General features: G+C 45.0%; 1 long non-coding RNA gene across 1 annotated transcript in view; it reads left to right on the top strand.

Annotated features, from left to right (window-relative positions):
• Positions 1 to 22972, top strand: part of LOC130340279 (uncharacterized) — a 35765-nt gene that overhangs the window by 156 nt on the left and 12637 nt on the right. Inside the window, exon 2 of the long non-coding RNA XR_008880431.1 lies at positions 20441 to 20619. This is a non-coding gene — a long non-coding RNA (uncharacterized LOC130340279). The remainder of the gene's footprint in view (positions 1 to 20440; positions 20620 to 22972) is intronic.

A 22972-nucleotide genomic window follows, 5' to 3' on the forward strand; every position in this document is an offset into this window, starting at 1 on the left:
ATATTGTTAGTTTTAATGGGATCTGTTATGCTTCCATTGTGATATCTAACATTTTACAAGACAAAGTATTAACCTGTTGTACTTAAGGATGGAGGATGTACCTGTACGCCCTCTGTATTTCCGATCACTGCCACTCGCCAGGCGGTGATGGGAACGGGACTACTGCTGAAATCTATCAGAAGCCATCTGGGCACAGCGCCTAGGGGGTCCTGAAACAGTGATCGCCATGATTCGCGGGTCAATTCTGACCAGCGTATCACGATTTTTACAGGCCAATGTTGTCTCTGGTAACCCGATGGCCTGGAAAATAAGGGTGATCGGGGTGCCACCTCCTCCTATCCCCTACCATTGTTCAGTCAGGACTGATAGACCAATGGCAGGAGGGGGGCGGGAGGGAATAAAGTTGAAATCCCCCGCTCTGCCTGCTCATGGAAGTCTGGGCAGAGCAGTCGGGGGGGGGGTTTATTGGAAAGTGGCGCAGATGTCCGGGGTCTTACTGGCGTCAGGCAGAAGGTAGCAAGCGGTGGCAGATAGCAAGGGATAATCTAGAGGAGCGGCGGCAGCAGAGGAGGCTGAAGGCACAGTGAAGATCATCTTTGGTGAGTGATCTTTACTGTGGCCTGCTAGAAGTTACAAAACTACAACTCCCATCATGTCCGGACTGTCTGGGCATGCTGAGAGTAGTAGTTTTGCAACATCTGGGGGGACGCAGATTGGAGATCACTGTGCAGTGGTCTCCAAACTGTGGTTTCTAGATGTTGCAAAACTACTACTCTCAGCATGCCCAGACAGTCCAGGCATGATGGGAGTTGTAGTTATGTAACATCTGGCCCTTCAGATGTTGCAGAACTACAACTCCCAGCATGTCTGGAAAGTCTTGGCATGCTTTGCTTGGAGTTGTAGTTTTGCATCATCTGAAGGGGCACAGATTGGAGACCAATACAGTGGTCTCTAAACTATAAACCTCCAGATGTTGCAAAACTACAATTCCCAGCATGCCCAGACAGTCAGGCATGCTGGGCATTGTAGTTTTGCAACATCTGGCCCTTCAGAAGTTGCCGAACTACAACTCCCTTCATGCCTGTACAGTCTGGGCATGCTTGGAGTAGTAGTTTTGTAGGGTTTATTGGAAAGTGGTGCAGATGTCCGGGGTCTTACTGGCGTCAGGCAGAAGGCAGCAAGAGGTGGCAGATAGCAAGGGACAATCTAGAGGAGCGGCGGCAGCGGAGGAGGCTGAAGGCACAGTGAAGATCATCTTTGGTGAGTGATCTTTACTGTGGCCTGCTAGAAGTTACAAAACTACAACTCCCATCATGTCTGGACTGTCTGGGCATGCTGAGAGTAGTAGTTTTGCAACATCTGGGGGGCCACAGATTGGAGACCACTGTGCAGTGGTCTCCAAACTGTGGTTTCTAGATGTTGCAAAACTACTACTCTCAGCATGCCCAGACAGTCCAGGCATGTTTGGAGTTGTAGTTATGTAACATCTGGCCCTTCAGATGTTGCAGAACTACAACTCCCAGCATGCCTGGAAAGTCTTGGCATGCTTTGCTTGGAGTTGTAGTTTTGCAACATCTGAAGGGGCACAGATTGGAGACCAATACAGTGGTCTCTAAACTATAGACCTCCAAATGTTGCAAAACTACAATTCCCAGCATGCCCAGACAGTCAGTCTGTTGAGGGATGTCCTCCCAGACCTGGACTAAAGCATCCACCAACTCCTGGAAAGTCTGTGGTGCATCGTGGCTTTGGTGCATGGAGCGAGACATGATGTCCCAGATGTGCTCAATCTGATTCAGGTCTGGAGAATGGGCGGGCCAGTCCAGAGCATCAATGCCTTCCTCTTGCAGGAACTGCTGACACACTCCAGCCACATGAGGTCTAGCATTGTCTTGCATTAGGAGGAACCCAGGGCCAACTGCACCAGCATATGGTCTCACAAGGGGTCTGAGGATCTTGGTACCTAATGGCAGTCAGGCTACCTCTGGCAAGCACATGGAGAGCTGTGCGGCCCTCCAAAGAAATGTCACCCCACACCATTACTGACCCACTGCCAAACTGGTCATGCTGGAGGATGTTGCAGGCAGCAGAACGTTCTCCACGCCATCTCCAGACTCATGTCTGTCACATGTGCTTAGTGTGAACCTGCATTCATCTGTTAAGAGCACAGGGCACCAGTGGCGAATTTGCCTATCTTTGTGTTCCTTGGCAAATGCCAAACATCCTGCATGGTGTTGGGCTGTAAGCACAACCCCCACCTGTGGACATCGGGCCCTCATACCACCCTCATGGAGTCTGTTTCTGACCGTTTGAGTGGACACATGCACATTTGTGGCCTGCTGCAGATCATTTTTCAGGACTCTGGCAGTGCTCCTCCTTGCACAAAGGCGGAGGTAGCGATCCTGCTGCTGAGTTGTTGCCCTCCTACGGCCTCCTCCACATCTCCTGATGTACTGGCCTGTCTCCTGGTAGTGCCTCCATGTTCTGGACACTATACTGACAGACACAGCAAACCTTCTTGCCACAGTTCGCATTGATGTGCCTTCCTGGCTGAGCTGCACTACCTGAGCCACTTGTGTGGGTTGTAGACTCCGCCTCATGCTACCACTAGAGTGAAAGCACCACCATCATTCAAATGTGACCAAAATATCAGCCAGGAAGCATAGGAACTGAGAAGTGGTCACCACCTGTAGTAACACTCCTTTATTGGGGGTGTCTTGCTAATGGCCTATAATTTCCACCTGTTATCTGTTCCATTTGCACAACAGCATGTGGAATTGATTGTCAATCAGTGTTGCTTCCTGAGTGGACAGTGTGATTTCACAGAAGTGTGATTGACTTGGAGTTACATTGTGTTGTTTAACCACATAGGGACCCAGGGCGTACAGGTACGCCTTCGGTCCCTGGTACTTAAGGACCCAGGGCGTACCTGTACGCCCGTGGGAATTTCGTTCCCCGCCGGGCGTGGACCGGACCGGGGTGACTGCTGATATAGATCAGCAGGCACCCCGCGCAAATGTCCAGGGGAGTCATCAGACCCCTATGTCGGCAATCAGCGCAAATCGCAGGTGAATTCACACCTGCGATTTGCGCCGGTTCCGGGTCATACGGGTCTATGGTGACCCGGTGAACCGGAATATAGGGGTGATCGCGGTTGTCTAAGAGACCTACGATCCCCCTGAAGGGATAGGAGTGAGGTGGCAGGAGTGCAACCCCTCCTATCCCTGCTATTGGTCGCCCGAAGCGACGACCAATAGTAGATAGGGGCGGGGGGGGGGGGGGGGGTTAGCTTTCGTTTTCCCTGTCCTGCCCACCCAAAATAGGCGGGCCAGAACGGGGAAACCGGAGAGGACCGACGGCAGAAGATCCACTTACCCATCCGGAGGCTGCGGGCGACAGTGATCAGCGGGCGGTGATGTTGTGCGGCTGGCTCCCCTGATCCTACGGAAGCCGGTGAGTTGCCTAGCAACATCTGGAGGGTACAGTTTGAGACCACTATACAGTGGTCTCCAAAATGTAGCCCTCCAGATGTTGCAAAACTACAACTCCCAGCATGCCCAGAAAGCTGTTTGGGCATGCTGGAATATGTAGTTTTGTAACAGCTGGAGAGCTACAGTTTGAGACCACTATACAGTGGTCTCTAAACTGTATCCCTCCAGATCTTGCAAAACTACAACTCCTAGGATGCCCAAACAGCTGTTTGCTGTCTGGGCAGGCTGGGATTTGTAGTTTTGCAACATCTGGAGGCCCACAATTTGGAGATCACTGTGCAGTGGTTTCTAAACTGTAGCCCTCCAGATTTTGCAAAACTGCAAATCCCAGCATGCCCAAACAGCAAACAGCTGTCTCGGCATGCTGGGAGTTGTAGTTGCGTACCTCCAGCTGTTGCATAACTACATCTCCCAGCATGGCTTTCGGTGATCAGTTCATGCTGGGAGTTGTAGTTTTGCAACAGCTGGAGGCACACTGGTTGGAAAATACTGAGTTAGGTAACAGAACCTAACTGAAGGTTTTTCAACCAGTGTGCCTCCAGCTGTTGCAAAAGTTCAACTCCCAGCATGTACGGTCTGTCAGAAATGCTGGGAGTTGTAGTTTTGAAACAGCTGGATGTTTCTGGACAGCCACAGGGTACATTCACACAGGCAGGTTTACAGTAAGTTTTCTGCTTCAAGTTTGGGCTCCGGCAAATTTTGCGCTGCAGCGCAAACTCCTAGCGGGAAACTCACCGTAACCCGCCAGTGCGAATGTACCCTAAAAACACTACACTACACTAACACATAATAAAGGGTAAAACATTACATATACACCCCCTTACACTTTCCCCCCCAATAAAAATGAAAAACGTATTGTACGACAGTGTTTCCAAAACGGAGCCTCCAGCTGTTGCAAAACAACAACTCCCAGCATTTCTGGACAGCCACTGACTGTCCAGGCATGCTGGGAGTTTAGCAACAGCTGGAGGCATCCTGTTTGGGATTCACTGGCGTAGAATACCCCTATGTTCACCCCTATGCAATCAATAACTTAGTCCTCAAATGCGCATGGCGCTCTGTCACTTAGGAGCCCTGTCGTATTTCAAGGAAACAGTTTAGGGCCACATATGGGGTATTTCCGTACTCGGGAGAATTTGAACTACAAATTTTGGGGGGCTTTTTCTCCTTTTACCCCTTATGAAAAGAAAAAGTTGGGGGCTGCACCAGCCTGTTAGTGAAAAAAATAAAAAATGTTACACTAACATGCTGGTGTTGCCCCATACTTTTTATTTTCATAAGCGGTAAAAGGAAAAAAAAGACCACCAAAATTTGTAACACAATTTCTCCTGAGTATGGAAATACCCCACATGTGGGCGTACAACGCTCTGCGGGCGCATAACAATGCTCAGGAGTAAGAGTGCACCATGTACATTTGAGGCCTAAATTGGTGATTTGCACAGGGGTGGCTGATTTTACAGCGGTTTTGACATAAATGCAAAAGAATAAATACCCACATGTTACCCCATTTTGGAAACTACACCACTAATGGAATGTGACAAGGGGTATAGTGAGCCTTAACACCCCACAGGTGAAAATGGATGGAAAAATGAAAAAAAAAAACTAAACTTTACCCTAAAGAAAATACCCCATATGTGGATGTAAAGTGCTATGCGGGCAAACTACAATGCTCAGATGAGAGGGAGCGCCATTGGGATTTTGAAGAGAAAATTTGTCCGGAATTGAAGGCCACATGTGTTTAGAAAGCCCCCATAGTGCCAGAACAATGGACCCCCCCACATGTGACCCCATTTTGGAAACTACACCCCTCATGTAATGTAATAAGGGGTACAGTGAGCATTTACGCCCCACAAGTGTCTGACAGATTTTTGGAACAGTGGTCTGTGAAAATGAAAAATTTAATTTTTCATTTGCACAGCCCACTGTTCCAAAGATCTGTCAAACGCCAGTGGGGTGTAAATACTCACTGCACTCCTTATTAAATTCTGTGAGGGGTGTAGTTTCCAAAATGGGGTCACATGTGGGGGGGGTCCACTGTTCTGGCACCACGGGGGGCTTTGTAAACGCACATGGCCCCTGACTTCCATTCCAAACAAATTATCTTTCCAAAAGTTTTTTCTCCCAATACCTTTTGTAAAAATTGTAAATTTGGGGAAAAAACTGCACTTTAGTGAAATTTTTTTTTTTCATTTACACATCCGATTTTAATGAAAAGTCGTCAAACACCTGTGGGGTGTTAAGGCTAACTGCACCCCTTGTTATGTGCCTTGAGAGGTGTAGTTTCCAAAATGGTATGCCATGTGGGGTTTTCTGCAGTTCTGGCACCATAGGGGCTTCCTAAATGTGACATGCCCCCCAAAAACCATTTCAGAAAAATTCACTCTCCAAAATCCCATTGTTGCTGCTTCCCTTCTGAACCCTCTATTGCGCCCTCCGAACACTTGACATACACATATGAGGTATGTCTTTACTCGAGAGAAATTGGGTTACAAATTTGGGGAGGCTTTTTCTCCTATTACCATTTGTAGAAATTCAAAAACTGGGTCTACGAGAACATGTGAGTGTAAAAAATGAAGATTTTTAATTTTCTCCTTCACTTTGCTGCTATTCCTGTGAAACACCTAAAGGGTTGACACACTTACTGAATGTCATTTTGGATACTTTGAGGGGCGCAGTTTTTATAATGGGGTCATTTGTGGGGTATTTCTAATATGAAGGCCTTTCAAATCTACTTCAAAACTGAACTGGTCCCTAAAAAATTACGATTTTGAATTTTTTTTTTTTTAAATTGGAAAACTGCTGCTGAACTTTGAAGCCCTCTGATGTCTTCCAAAAGTAAAAATATGTCAACTTTATGATGCAAACATAAAGTAGACATATTGTATATGTGAATCAATATATAATTGATTTGGAATATCCATTTTCCTTATAAGCAGAGAGCTTCAAAGTTAAAAAAAAAAAATTCTATTTTTTCATCAAATTTTTAAATTTTTCACCAAGAAATGATGCAAGTATCGACAAAATTTTACGACTAACATGAAGTAGAATATGTCGCGAAAAAACTTTCTCGGAATCAGAATGAAAAGTAAAAGCATCCCAGAGTTATTAATGCTTAAAGTGACAGTGGTCAGATGTTAAAAAAAATGGCCCGGTCCTTAACCCCTTAAGGACCAAGGACGTACCTGTACGTCCTTGGTCCTGCTCCCGTGATATAACGCGGGGTTACGCGGTAACCCCGCATCATATCACGGTGGGCCTGGCGTCATAGTGAAGCCAGGACCCGCCGCTAATAGCGCGCAGCACCGATCGCGGAGCCGCGCGCTATTAACCCTTTAGCCGCGCGCTCAGAGCTGAGCCGCGCGGCTAAAAGTGAAAGTAAAAGCTGCCAGTTAACTCAGTGGGCTGTTCGGGATAGCCGCGGCGAAATCGCAGCATCCCGAACAGCTTACAGGACAGCAGGAGGGCCCCTACCTGCCTCCTCGCTGTCCGAGCAGCCATGCGGCAGAATCATCGATCACTGGTTTCCTATGAGAAACCAGTGATCAATGATAAAGATCAGTGTGTGCAGTGTTATAGGTCCCTATAGGTCCTCAGAACTTTTCGAGTTCAGGGTACGCGGCCTCTGAACACTGGGCATTATTCTAGGGCCAAAGGGAATCACAGCACCACGACCACGACGGCCCCTGCGGGATGGCCTTCCTCGGCCTGTCATTTTTTTTCAGATTAGTGGTACTATGCGTGCAAGCTACTGTGACAACAGATATGAGTGGCACTGTGCACTGGCAGAAGTTGGCAGAGTAGACGCTGTAGGCCTGACACACACGCTTGCAGACAACTAATTGCTATTCACGGACACGTGTGAAGGAAACTGACTGCTATGATTTCACAGTCCAAATTTTTTTTTTTTTTAAATGTACATTACTGTTACACCAGATATGAGTTGCACTGGTGTGACACCGTGCCCTGGCAGGCCCTGAAACGCATACGCGTGAAGGAAACTGACTGCTATTATTTCACAGTCAAAAAAGTCTTTTTTTTTTTAAATGTACATTACTGTTACACCAGATATGAGTTGCACTGGTGTGACACTGTGCCCTGGCAGGCCCTGAAAGGCACACGTGTGAAGGAAACTGACTGCTATTATTTTACAATCAAATTTCTATTATTTTTTTTTATGTACACTACTGTTACACCAGATATGAGTTGCCCTGGTGTGACACTGTTCCCTGGCAGGCCCTAAAACGCACACGTGTGAAGGAAACTGACTGCTATTATTTCACAGTCAAAAAAGTATTTGTTTTTTTAAATGTACACTACTGTTACACCAGATATGAGTTGCACTGGTGTGAAACTGTGACCTGACAGGCCCTAAAACTCACACGTGTGAAGGAAACTGACTGCTATTATTTCACAGTCAAATTTCAATTTTTTTTAATGTACACTACTGTTACACCAGATATGAGTTGCACTGGTGTGACACTGTGCCCTGGCAGGCCCTGAAACGCACACATGTGAAGGAAACTGACTGGTATTATTTCACAGTCAAAAAAGTGTTGTGTTTTTAAATGTACACTACTGTTACAGCAGATAGGAGTTGCACTGGTGTGACACTGTGCCCTGGCAGGCCCTGAAATGCACACGTGTAAATGAAACTTATATTACAGTCAAAAAAAAATTTTTTTTTTAAATGCAAGCTATTGTGACACCAGATATGAGTGGTGGCACTGGGCAAGTGGGCACATTATACGCTGTGAGCCTGACACACACGCTGGCAGGCAGGCAACTGCAATTAGATTACACAGGAAAAAAAAGCAGACTGATGTTCTAGCCCTAAAAAGGGCTTTTTGGGGTGCTGTCCTTACAGCAGAGATCAGATGAGTCCTTCAGGACTGTAGTGGACACTGAATACACTAGCCTAGCTATCGATTTCCCTATTAACCCCTTAAGGACTCAGGGTTTTTCAGTTTTTGCACTTTCGTTTTTTCCTCCTTACCTTTTAAAAATCATAACCCTTTCAATTTTCCACCTAAAAATCTATATTATGGCTTATTTTTTGCGTCACCAATTCTACTTTGCAGTGACATTAGTCATTTTACCCAAAAATTCACGACGAAACGTAAAAAAAATAATTGTGCGACAAAATCGAAGAAAAAACACCATTTTGTAACTTTTGAGGGCTTCCGTTTCTACGCAGTGCATATTTAGACCTTATCATTATTCTGTAGGTCCATACGGTTATACGGATACCCTACCTATATAGGATTGATTTTGTAGTACTTCTGGAAAAAATCATAACTACATGCAGGAAAATGCAGGAAAAAATTTTGCGCCGTGATCTGAAGTTTTTATCGGTATGATTTTTGTTTTGATCAGACTTTTTGATCACTTTTTATTCCTTTTTTAATGGTATAAAAAGTGACCAAAAATACGCTTTTTTTGACTTTGGAATTTTTTTGCGCGTACGCCATTGACCGTACGATTTTATTAATGATATATTTTTATAGTTCGGACATTTACGCACGCGGCGATACCACATATGTTTATTTTATTTTTTTTATACACTGTTTTATTTTTTTTATGGGAAAAGGGGGGTGATTCAAACTTTTATTAGGGAAGGGGTTAAATGAGCTTTATTAACACTTTTCTTGAATTTTTTTTTGCAGTGTTATAGGTCCCATAGGGACCTATAACACTGCACACACTGATCTCTTGCACAGATCACTGGCGTGTATTAACACGCCTGTGATCAGTGTTATCGGCGCTTGACTGCTCCTGCCTGGATCTCAGGCACGGAGCAGTCATTCATCAATCGGGCACTGAGGAGGCAGGTAAGGGCCCTCCCGGTGTCCTGTAAGCTGTTCGGTAAATATACACGTCCTGCGTCGTTAAGGGGTTAAATCAGCAGCAGCTACACTGTCCCTTCTCTCACTAAGACTGCAGTTTCAGAATGAATCTAAAATGGATGCTGTCCAGGAGGTGGGAAGGTCTGGGAGGGAGGGTCTGCTGCCAGTGGCGTTGCTAGGGTTGGTGTCACCCGGTGCGGTAGAAAATGGTGTCACCCCCATACCTCCCCCCTCCCCCCAGTAAGTTTTTAGCCTGTTGTGACAGACACCACTGTTGTAGCGCATTGTGAGAAATTCCAGTATAATAATTAGATATACCAGTTGCCACAGAATGGGAAAGTGTTAAAGAAATTTTCACCATTTAAATATACAGCTCCCAGAATTACTTAAAGGGGTACTCCACTGGAAAACATTTACTTTTATATCAACTGGTGCCAGAAAGTTAAACAGATTTTTAAATTACTTCTATTTAAAATCTTAATACTTACAGTACTTATAAGCTGGTGTATGCTCCACAGGAAGTTGTGTAGTTCTTTCCAATCTGACCACAGTGCTATTTGCTGACACCTCTGTCCATGTCAGGAACTGTCCAGAGCAGGATAGGTTTGCTATGGGGATTTGCTCCTACTATGGACAGTTCTTGACATGGACAGAGGTGTCAGCACAGAGCACTGTGGTCAGACAGAAAAGAAATTAAAAAAGAAAATAACTTCCTGTGAATCGCTTATACAGCAGCTAATAAGTACTGGAAGGATTAAGATTTTAAAATAGAAGTAATTTACAAATCTGTTTAACTTTGTAGCAACAGTTGATTAAAAAAAATGTTTTCCAGTAGAGTACCCCTTTGAGCAGTGGTGAGGTTATGCTGGGAGTTGTAGTTTCACTGACTGTAGAACTGACAAGCGACTACAGCTCTGATAGGACATGGAGAGGAGAATGTACAATGATATCAGTGACTACAGGTGACGTCTTCTCTATAGTGAGGAGAATACACAATGATATCAGTGATTACAGGTGACGTCTTCTCTATAGTGAGGAGAATACACAATGATATCAGTGACTACAGGTGACGTCTTCTCTATAGTGAGGAGAATACACAATGATATCAGTGACTACAGGTGACGTCTTCTCTATAGTGAGGAGAATACACAATAATATCAGTGACTACAGGTGACGTCTTCTCTATAGTGAGGAGAATACACAATGATATCAGTGACTACAGGTGACGTCTTCTCTATAGTGAGGAGAATACACAATGATATCAGTGACTACAGGTGACGTCTTCTCTATAGTGAGGAGAATACACAATGATATCAGTGACTACAGGTGATGTCTTCTCTATAGTGAGGAGAATACACAATGATATCAGTGACTACAGGTGACGTCTTCTCTATAGTGAGGAGAATACACAATGATATCAGTGACTACAGGTGACGTCTTCTCTATAGTGAGGAGAATACACAATGATATCAGTGACTACAGGTGACGTCTTCTCTATAGTGAGGAGAATACACAATGATATCAGTGACTACAGGTGATGTCTTCTCTATAGTGAGGAGAATACACAATGATATCAGTGACTACAGGTGACGTCTTCTCTATAGAGAGGAGAATACACAATGATATCAGTGACTACAGGTGACGTCTTCTCTATAGTCTTTCCTTATCTAATTCAGATGGTACATACCGCCAGGACTTGTTCCAGCTAAAACTTCTGTCTGTAGAATGTGACGCCCAGACGTCTCCTCACTATGTCAGAGCATTCTCATCCTCTATATGAAAACAAGTATTATTATAAACCTGCCAGACACTGTATCCTCTAAATATAATACTACTATACACTACACTCTTTGATTATAAACCTTCCATACACCATACCCACTGAATATAATACTACCACACTGTACATTCTGAATATAATACCAACACATACTGTACCCTCTGAATATATTACTACCACCCACTGCACCCTCTGAATATAATACTTAGAGATGAGCAAACTACAGTAAATTCAACTCGTCACAAACTTCTCGGCTCGGCAGTTGATGGCTTTTCCTGCATAAATTAGTTCAGCTTTCAGGTGCTCCCGTGGGCTGGAAAAGGTGGATACATTCCTAGGAAACTCTTTCCTAGGACTGTATCCACCTTTTCCAGCCCACAGGAGCACCTGAAGGCTGAACTAATTTACGCAGGATAAGGCATCAACTGCCGAGCCGAGAAGTTCGTGACGAATCGAATTTACTGTAAGTTCGCTCATTTTTTAATAATACTACCACAAACTGCGCCCTCTGAATATAATACTACCACCCACTGCGCCCTCTGAATATACTACCACAAACTGCGCCCTATGAATATAACGTTGCCATACAGTGCACCCTCTGAATATAATACCACAACCACAGTAACACCCCTCAACATCCATTAGCTGATGCTATTACCACGGGAGGGGGGTATTGGTGGTGTTGCTAGTGGATGATCGGGGTGCTACTACTGGGGGGGTGTTGCTGAAGGATGATGAGGGTGCTACTGGCCATCCCCCCTGGCAGTATCACCCCCATCATCCATCGGCAGGATCATCCTCCTGGCAGGAGCACCGCCATCATCCACCATCAGGATCTGCTGATGGAGGTGCTGCATGGGGGGGGGGGTGTTGCTGGTGGATGATGAGGGTACTACTGCCAGGGGGGGAGCATTAGGTAGGCAGCAGTTCCCCCACATTAGGTAGGCAGCAGTTCCCCCACATTAGGTAGCATCTTTTCCCCACATTATGCAGCATAGATTCCCCACATTTGGTACCAGTTCCCCCACATTAGGTAGGTACCAGTTACCCCACATTAGGTAGCAATTTCCCCACATTAGGTAGCACAGATTCCCCACATTAGGTAGCAGTTTCCCCACATTCAGTAGCACAGATTCCCCACATTAGGTAGCATAGACTCCCCACATTAGGTAGCATAGACTCCCCACATTAGGTAGCATAGACTCCCCACATTAGGTAGCATAGACTCCCCACATTAGGCCGCAGGTTCCCCACAATGCGTCAAAGTCTCCCCACATTAAATCGCTGGTTCAAACCCCCCCCCCCCCCCACACACACAAAAAAAAACACATACAACACAGAGAGACACACACACAAACACACACACAGTCAGAGAGACACACTCACAGACAGACACAGAGTCACAGTCACACACACAGAGTCACACAAACACACAGTCACACACACACAGTCACACATACAGAGTCACACAAACACACAGAGTCACACACACACACAGTCACACACACACTCAGAGAGTCACACACACACACACAGTCAAATACACACAGAGTCACACACACAAACATAGATAGAGACAGACACACACACACTCACCCATCCAGCGCAGCGCTCCTTCTCACCGGGCGCAATGCGAGTGACGTAACTGACGTCCCCCTGCGCGGCCATGCGGTGTGACGTCAGGCCGGCCCGGCGCAGACGTGGGAGCGGAGGCCGGGCACAGTACTGGTGAAGGTGAGGGGGGGGGAGCGTGATGATGGACGGGCGCACTGAAAGGGGGTTGCTGACGGATGGGCGCACCGCACACACAGCGCATGTGAAGGCGGGGGGGGGGGTGCTGACGGATGGGAGGCCGGTCGGGCACAGTAGGGGGGTGTCAGTGTAGCTGGGGAGGGGGTGTGGGTGCTGCGGAGCGTCTTGGTGTCACCCCATTAAGTTGGTGTCACCCGGTGCGGGCCGCACCCCCCGCACCCGGGTCGCAACGCCACTGTCTGCAGCTGATTGGCTGGAATGTGTCTGCTGACTGTGAGGTACAGGGTCAAAGTTTACTCAATGATGATGATGAATAGGGGGCGGACTGAACATCGCATATGTTTGCCTGCCGCGGCGAAAGCGAACAAGCTATGTTCGCTGGGAATTACTCGCCGGCGAACTATTCGGGACATCACTACTCAGCAGTCACAGAAACATAATCTGGGATGCTCTCCAAAGAAGGAACAAAGGATGATGGCCCCCCCTCACCTCACCACTACAATTTAAACAAGGCTCCCTTATCTCGATCAGATAAGAAATTAACCAATCACGTCTCCAGAACAAAAACGTGCTAGGCCCTTGTCTCGCCCTGATGTAACTATTTCACTGACCAGAGAGGGCACTCTTGTCCACGAGTTGCTAAAATATTTTCTTAAAAATTAGCAGCCATTACCTAAGATATCGATATATCATGTCAAGTCATCTCTCCAACTAATCAGGATTTTCCCAAGTCTTCAATCTGAATCTGGCATTAATGGTCCCTCCCAAGTTTAACTAATGAATAGACCCTCAGTAAATTGTCTAGACTTACAGTTATAAATCTATTTGATAAAATATTACTGTAGACTCTTTATGGGACAAAATCAGACCACCAGATTACATACATGCTAACTTATAGGTGCAGGAAAACTAAATAGGTTACAAATGGTATACTGACCACATAACATAAACATGCTACTAACAATAATCATAATAATAATGATAGATAATGCATATCTAACTGCTGTCAAGAATATAAGGAAAAGTATTTTCCTATATATGTGTATGTATATATATATGTATATATATATATATATATATATATACATATACATATATATATATATATATATATATATATATATATATTATATACAGTCATGGCCGTAAATGTTGGCACCCCTGAAATGTTTCAAGAAAATGAAGTATTTCTCACAGAAAAGGATTGCAGTAACACATGTTTTGCTATACACATGTTATTCCCTTTGTGTGTATTGGAACTAAACAAAAAAAGGGAGTAAAAAAAGCAAATTGGACATAATGTCACACCAAACTCCGAAAATGGGCTGGACAAAATTATTGGCCCCCTTTCAAAATTATGGAAAAATAAGATTGTTTCAAGCATGTGATGCTCCTTTAAACTCACCTGGGGCAAGTAACAGGTGTGGACAATAAAAAAAAAAATCACACCAGAAAGCAGATAAAAAGGAGAGAAGTTCACTTCTGTGTCTGCATGTGGTTTGAGCACTTGAAAACCAAAATTGTGGAAAAATATCAATAATCTCAAGGTTACAAGTCCATCTCCAGAGATCTAGATTTGCCTTTGTCCACAGTGCGCAACATTATCAAGAAGTTTGCAACCCATGGCACTGTAGCTAATCTACCTGGGCGTGGACGGAAGAGAAGAATTGATGAAAGGTGTCAATGCAGGATAGTCCGGATGGTGGATAAGCAACCCTAAACAAGTTCCAAAGATATTCAAGCTGTCCTGCAGGCTCAGGGAGCATCAGTAGCGACATTTAAATGAAGTGAAACATTATGGCAGAAGACCTAGGAGGACCCCGATGCTGACACAGAGACATAAAAAAGCAAGACTACATTTTGCCAAAATGAACTTGAGTAAGCCAAAATCCTTCTGGTAAAACATCTTGTGGACAGATGAGACCAAGATAGAGCTTTTTGGTAAAGCACATTATTCTACTATTTACCGAATACGGAATGAGGCCTACAAAGAAAAGAACACAGTACCTACAGTGACACATGGTGGAGGTTCAATGATGTTTTGGGGTTGTTTTGCTGCCTCTGGCACTGGGTGCCTTAAATATGTGTAAGGCATCATGAAATCTGAGGATGTCCAACGGATTTTGGGTCGCACTGTACAGCCCAGTGTCAGAAAGCTGGGTTTGCGTCCGAGATCTTGGGTTTTTGTGGTGTTTTTGACGGACTTGCGCCAAATTTATCATTTGTCGCACACTATATCTTAACTTTGGCGTTTATTGGGGTTTACTAGCCAAAACTGATGGTATGGTACTTTTTTATGTCAGTTTAAAAATGACTTTGAATTGCGTCAAAATTGCGGTATTAGTAACCGTTTTTGCGACAAAGTATAAAAGGCGCTAATAGTAAATTCCCGACCACTGCAAAAAAGAAGCAGTCATAAGTTGATTTGCAATCCGAACCTGAAAACGACATAATGACAAAGGCGCAATGAAAAGTCGCAAATCGCAACGTCTCAGTGGAAATGCGACAACAGTACGCAATAAAAGACGTGTATATGCAATGATAAATACCCCCCAATGACCCCAAACATACGTCGAAAAGCACCCAGAAATGGATGGCAACAAAACGCTGGAGAGTTCTGAAGTGGTCAGCAATGAGTCCAGATGTAAATCTTATTGAACACCTATGGAGAGATCTTAAAATTGCTGTTGGGAAAAGGCGCCCTTCCAATAAGAGAGACCTGGAGCAGTTTGCAAAGGAAGAGTGGTCCAACATTCCGTCTGAGAGGTGTAAGAAGATTATTGATGATTATAGGAAGCGACTGATTTCAGTTATTTTTTCCAAAGGGTGTGCAACCAAATATTGAATATATGAATATTGGGTGCCAATAATTTTGTTCAGCCCATTTTTGGAATTTGGTGTGACATTATGTCCAATTAGCTTTTTTTCCTCCATTTTTTTTAGTTTAGTTCCAATACACACAAAGTGAATAAACATGTGTATACCAAAACATGTGTTACTGCAATCCTGTTCTGTGAGAAATACTTCATTTTCTTGAAAAATTTCAGGGGTGCCAACATTTACGGCCATGATTGTATACTAAAGCAACTGCCTTAGGCTGGGACTCCACTGAGATTTTTGCCCTGCGAATTTTGTGGCAGAAAAAACCCCAGAAAAACTGCCACAGTTTGTGTGGAATTTGCCTTTTTTGGCCCCTTTTGGCTAGGTTTCCACTTGGTTTTTCTTCTGGCAGTTTTTGGAAAACTGCCACTGCAGTTTTTGAGCCAAAGCCAGAAATGTATTCAAAAGGAATGGGATATATAAAGGAAGGACTTACACTTCTCCTCCCTTATGGATCCACTTCTGACTTTGGCTTAAAAACTGCAGTGGCAGATAACCAAAAACTGCCAGAAAAAAAACCAAATGGAAACCTAGCCTTTGTGTTTTTTTTTTTTTTTTACAAAATAGTTGGGTACCAAAAAAAAAAAAAAAAAAAAAAAAGGATCCAGTAGGGATGTACAAATGTTTTTAACTAAATGTTTATTTTTTATAACAAAGTTTTAATAAATTTTTGTGTAAAGTGTGTGTTTAACTTTTTTTTCTCTTTTATTTCAAATTTTTTATGTAGTACTACTACTCCCAGCATGGAACACACTGTTCCATGCTGGGAGTAGTAGTACCTGTACTATAGACATATCGCCCCGTGTGTCAGTCTGACACCCGATGCGATAGTCCATTATATAGCAGAGAAGCGGAGCGGCTTTATACAGCGCTTGCACCTCTGCACTATACTCTGAGTGATGTTCTATTGATATTTTCCGCCCAGAACTGTGATTGGCCGGATGGTTGCAGCCAATCACAGCTCTGAGTAAAATATCAATCAATGAGTGGCCGGCCCGGAGTACAGTGCAGAGCAGTGATGTGAGTGATGTATACAGTGGCTCCATCTCTGCTATAGACAGGACAATCACAGTGAGTGTCAGTAGTGACATCCACTGTGATGTCTGCAGATACTACTACTCTCAACATGGATCACACTCTGCTCCATGCTGGGAGCTGTAGTACCTGCATTAATAGACAGATCGCAGCGAGTGTAACTTCTGACACCTACTGCGATCTGTCTATTATTGCAGGTACTACAGCTCCCAGCATGGAGCAGAGTGTGCTCCATGTTGGGAGTAGTAGTACTTGTAATTAAGGAAAGATCACTGCGGGTATCACTCCTGACACCCGCTTTGATCCTCCTGTATAATGTATGGATGCAGCGGCCGGCGCTCTCCTATGGTCCCCTGCACGCCGTATATATACACATTCCGATTTCTCACAGAGAGCTGTGATTGGCTGGAACCATCTGGCCAATCACAGCTCTCTGCGGGAAATATGAATATGTGTATATATACGGCAGTGAAGTGGACCATAGAAAAGCGGCCGCATCTATACATTATACAGGAAGATCGCAACGGGCGATCTGTCAATTAGTACAGGTACTACTACTCCCATCATGGAACAGTGTGTTCCATGCTGGGAGTAGTAGTACTACCTAAAAAATGTAAAAAAAAAAATTTTAAACACGCACACACTACATTTTTATTATTGTCGGCTACATTTTTAGTGCTTTACCCGCTCACATAAATTGATCCCTATTTAAAAATTTATAAACATTTCGTAATAAAAAAGATACATTTCGTTAGATACAATTTTTTCCATCACTACTGTATCTTTTTTATTTTTTTTTTTTTATCGTACCCTACGCAATTTTTATAAAAAAGGTATTTCCATAATTTTTTTGGATCGCTAAAGTCCAAAAAAGAATAAAAACCGCCTGCAAAAACGCAAAATTTAAAACCAACATGGCGTTTTTTTTTGGCGTTTTTGCTCTCCCATAGACTTCTATAGGAAGGAAAACGCCACGATTTCAGGGCAAAAAACGCCAAACTAGGTTTTGTCAGGCGTTTTGAAAATCCAGCCTCTGAGCCCGAAATTGCTGAAAAACGCCAAAAGGATTAAAAAAACTCCAAACTGAAAAACTCCAAGTGAATCTGGGATTTTGCAGTTTACTATTGACTTGCAGCTAACATCTGGACCTGGCGTTTTTGCAAAAAAAAAAAAAACCTCAGTGAAATTCCAGCCTCATACTGGATTCACACCAGAGGTTTGAGTAACGCTTACAAGTTGTTTGATGGAATCTTAGTGTCGAGAAGTCTCATTCCTGCACTTTGCATATAGGGACAGCTTCACTGACAAAAAGGTTTTCTGGTCACAGAGGAACATTGGGTTAGTTACCACTCTTCCCTTTAACATAAACATTGAGGACTACTACACCCAGCATAACCCCTTAGCATTTTCACAGTGCATAGCCTCTTCTATTTGTGTTGTTCACTTTATAAGGCTTTGAAATAAACTCAACATTAATGTGGACTTTGCAGCATTTGGAAATTCACTGTTGCTGTTTCTCTGACATCTAAATTCTCCCCTACGTAGAATGCTCACTTATCCCAGCAGGCTGCAGTTTCTTCTCATCTTTTCCGTCTCTTTTCATTCTTTGATATTAGCAGGAGGCTCAGTAATGCTGCCACCTGCTGGTTGAATTAATTATGTCTCTTAAAGAAATAGTCGACAGGAAATGCTGAAATACTTATGGAGCAGGAGGGAGGGAGGGAAGCTGGGGGAACAATTTCTTAATTTTCTGTAGCCACTAGATGTATCATCACAGTAAATGGATTTTCCATCACATACCGCAATCATTTCTTAGATTATCACCTATTGTTTATTGCCATGTGTCTTTATGTGACGAGGAGTTGGGGCAAGGAGTCCATTAGACTATACAATAGACTAAGAGTAGTGATGGGGATGATGAAGAGGACTATGATGATGATGATGATGATAATGTGATTTTGAAAAGCATTTGTGAACCAGGTGATGAAGATTTGACGTCGGAGCAGGAGGTTATCGGTGACACTGTCAGCGATAAAAAGCCGAGATGAGGTAGGGCCAGAAGATGTGCAAGACTTCCCAGATGTAGCCTGCTGGTAGGGTCAAGCATCAGGTGACTGCAAAACTGCTGCAGCATTTGTGTACTTCAGATAAAAAGCCTGACATGTTTGGGGTGATGTACATGCTATCTCCTTACAGTACTTTGTCATGTGGCAATTCTTCTGCACCTTCCTAGGGCAAGTAAACAATGCACAGTGTGGGATCTGCAAGCAGAAAGTTTGTCCAGGGCATCATTTTAGGAATTACAGATGATGATGCTGCCACTGCTCCTATTCCATGTCATTTGTCTAGTAGCCAGCCCTCAACTTCCGGCAGTACAGTCTCTATGTTATATCTATAACCAAATCTATATCCTGCAAACAACAGTATGCACTCAGTCGTGAGGCTGAATTTACACTTGTCTAAGTTGTTGATAGATACTTGGAGTCGTAGCTATGGCCAGTGCCAAATAAATGCATTTTATGGCCTACTGGGTCAACATTTGGCATGCAATGATCCACCACACCTTCATGGTTGTACTTATCTGGTTCAGCTTTTAACATGTGCCGCCTATCCTCACCCACATCCTTCTCAAGGGGCATTTTACAGTTCCTCACATGGTACAGCGTAGCTTGCCCTCCTCCTACTTTTATAAGGGCAAAATTAAGCATTGCCACACTATTTTACATCTGTGTGTGTCTGATCAGGACCCAGTGGCGGATCCAGACTGCTGCCCCCGCCCCTTGCATGGTGGAGCTGAAGCTGTAAGCTCCCGCTCCACCATTCACTAACGTTTCACACACGCTGTGAGTACACAGTGTGTGAGCTGCAGGGACGCGATCCACTGCAGGCCGGCGCGATGACGTCACATCATGGCTTCGGCGCCCGGAGATCCCGTCCCTGCGGCCCGCATACTGTAAGTAAGAAGAGTATGCTCAGGGCCCAGGGAATTAGAGGGACAGAATATGTGCCACTTTTAGGGGCACTATGTCGTACAGGAGGAGGGGGAGGGGGATTTAAAAACTTGGGGGGGGGGGGGGGGGCAGAGAAAAGGGAATATTTAATGTGAGGGGCTGCAGGGCAAAGCACAGGGGGCATTATATGTGAAGAGCACATGACAGGGGGGCCCCCTGTGCTGTGCCCCACACATATAATGCCCCCTGTTCAGTGCCCCTCACATATAATGCCCCCTGTGCTGTGCCCCTCACATATAATGCCCCCTGTGCTGTGCCCCTCACATATAATGCCCCCTGTGCTGTGCCCCTCACATATAATGCCCCTGTGCTGTGCCCCACACATATAATGAACCCTGTGCTGTGCCCCTCACATATAATACCGCCATCATGTGCCCCTCATATATAATGCCCCCATCATGCGCCCCTTACAGTGCCCGACTGGCCATTGGCAAAGCAGGTATTTTCTCGGTGGGCCGCGGCAGTCCGTGGGCTGAGCTGTTCCCCTCTTTGCTCTGAACATAGCAGTTTACAGCCACAGATTTAAGAGCTGTGCCCAGGGTCGCTCTCAGGGGTTTACAACAACTGACAGGTCGGACAGCGGCTGAGTCTGAGGGGCGGTCTGCTGCTGCCAGGGACTTTTCTATTCTTATCATTTTTCCCCTTCAGGCTGTTTAGATCAGCGCTGGGGCCGCACAGACTCTGGGAGGAAGAGAGCAGCAGAGATGGAAGCTCCTCCCCCTCCCCCACATGACCCCCTGTGTTCCATGCTGTATTTCCTGCTTCACCAATAAAGCTGCCCACGGGAAAATGAAGCCTTCCCCTGCCCACAGCTGGTGCTATGTACAGTAAGTCACTTTCTATCTATCTCAGTGTTTCCAAACCAGGGTGCCTCCAGCTGTTGCAAAACTACAACTTCCAGCATGCCTTTGGCTGTGTGGGCATGCTGGGTTTTGTAGTTTTGTAACAGCTGGAGGCACCCTGGTTGGGAAACACGGATCCTATCTATCTATCTATCTATCTATCTCATATCTATCTATCTATCTATCCATCTCATAGCTATCTATCTTATCATCTCATATCTATCTACCTATTAGGGGTGTGAATCGCCAAGAATTTGGCGATTCGATTCGAATCGCGATACCAGTGTGGCGATTCGATATATCCCGATATATCGCGATACCGTCTAGGTGACGATACATCGCGATATATCCCGATATATCGCCCACCTGGGAGCATTCATAGATCCCAATAGACGCCGCTGTCAGCTTTGACAGCGGCGATCTAGTACTCCGGTGCTCACTTTTCTCATGTTATCCCGTCCGGGCTGCAAAATAAAATAAAACGCACTTTATCTTACCTGCCAACGAGCCCGCGGAGCTCCGGTACAGGTGTTCGGTCCCCGGGCTGTATTCTTCTTACTTCCTGTTAGTCCGGCACGTCACATGGAGCTTCAGCCTATCACCAGCGGAGGCGGGACATCGCTGCGGCTGGTGATAGGCTGAAGCTCCATGTGACGTGCCGGACTAACAGGAAGTAAGAAGAATACAGCCCGGGGACCGAACACCTGTACCGGAGCTCCGGGGGCTCGTTGGCAGGTAAGATAAAGTGCGTTTTATTTTGCAGCCTGGATAGGATAAAATGAGAAAAGTGCGCACCGGATACTCCTTTAATAGCCAGCCGCGGCGATTGCCGCATGCTGGCTATTAGCGGCGGCCCCCGGCTACTGAAATCAGCCTGGGGTCGCGTAGTACGGAGTGGGCACGAGTCGGAGCCCGCTCCATAGCCGTGTCAGATCCGGCCTGCCCGGCTCCACAAATGTGGAACTTTTATCTCCTGATGCCCGGGACATGACATGCTGTTCCGGGCGTCCGCAGATAAAAATTCCACATCCCTAAAAGAATCGATTCAAAAATATTTTGAATCGATTCTGTATCGGCAAATGAAAAATCGCGATTATCGCGAGAATCGATTTTTTCTTACATCCCTACTACCTATCTCCTATCTATCTATCTCATATCTATCTATCTCATATCTATCTATCTATCTATCTATCTATCTCATATCTATCTATCTAATATCTATCTCTTATCTATCTATCTCTTATCTATCTATCTAATATCTATCTAATATCTATCTCATATCTATCTATCTCATATATATCTATCTCATATCTATCTATCTCTCATATCTATCTATCTCATATCTATCTATCTAATATCTATCTCATATCTATCTATCTGATATCTATCTCTTATATATCTATCTCATATCTATCTATCTCATATCTATCTATCTCATATCTATCTCATATCTATCTATCTCATATCTATCTATCTATCTATCTCATATCTATCTATCTAATATCTATCTCATATCTATCTATCTCACATCTATCTATCTCACATCTATCTCATATCTATCTATCTCATATCTATCTATCTCACATCTATCTCATATCTATCTATCTATCTATCTAATATCTATCTCATATCTATCTATCTATCTCATATCTATCTCATATCTATCTATCTAATATCTATCTCTTATCTATCTATCTATCTCTTATCTATCTAATATCTATCTAATATCTGTCTCATATCTACAGGGATGTGGAATTCCTATCGCCCGACGCCCGGGACTAGAAGTTTTGGGCGCCGGGCAGGTGAATTTGTCCAGCCCTTAGCCCGGCTTCGCCAAGCAGGGCCGGACCTGACAAGTGCGGTGGCGATCTGCAGTCTGTATGGAGCGGGATCCCGACTCCTGCCCGCTCCATACTCTGCCGCCTCCGACAATAAAAAACTGTATCCTCGGAAGCAGAGCAGGGGAGATGAGAAGCTGTGTATTGGTCTTCTCTCCCCTACTCTGCAGACGTGCGGGGGGGGGAGATGAGGGGGCGTGGCTTCTTGCTCCCTGTGCAGACCTGCGTCCTCTGCCTTCACTTCCCCCCAGCTGTAGCTTCGGAGAGCTGAGGGGAGGAGGCGCGTCTGCACGGGGAGATGCATGCGGCGCTCTGCAGTATGTATGGAGCGGGCTCGAGATTCCTGCCCTCTCCATACTCTGCAGCCCCCGGCTGTTCTCAGTAGCCGGGGGCCGCCGCTAATAGCCAGCATGCGGCGATCGTCGCGGCTGGCTATTAACCCTTTAGATTGCCGCTGTCAAAGCTGACAGCAGCGTCTAAAGGGAGATGTGAATGCTCCC

The sequence above is a fragment of the Hyla sarda genome, unplaced genomic scaffold (assembly GCF_029499605.1).
Source record: "Hyla sarda isolate aHylSar1 unplaced genomic scaffold, aHylSar1.hap1 scaffold_586, whole genome shotgun sequence".
Taxonomy (NCBI): Eukaryota; Metazoa; Chordata; class Amphibia; order Anura; family Hylidae; genus Hyla; species Hyla sarda.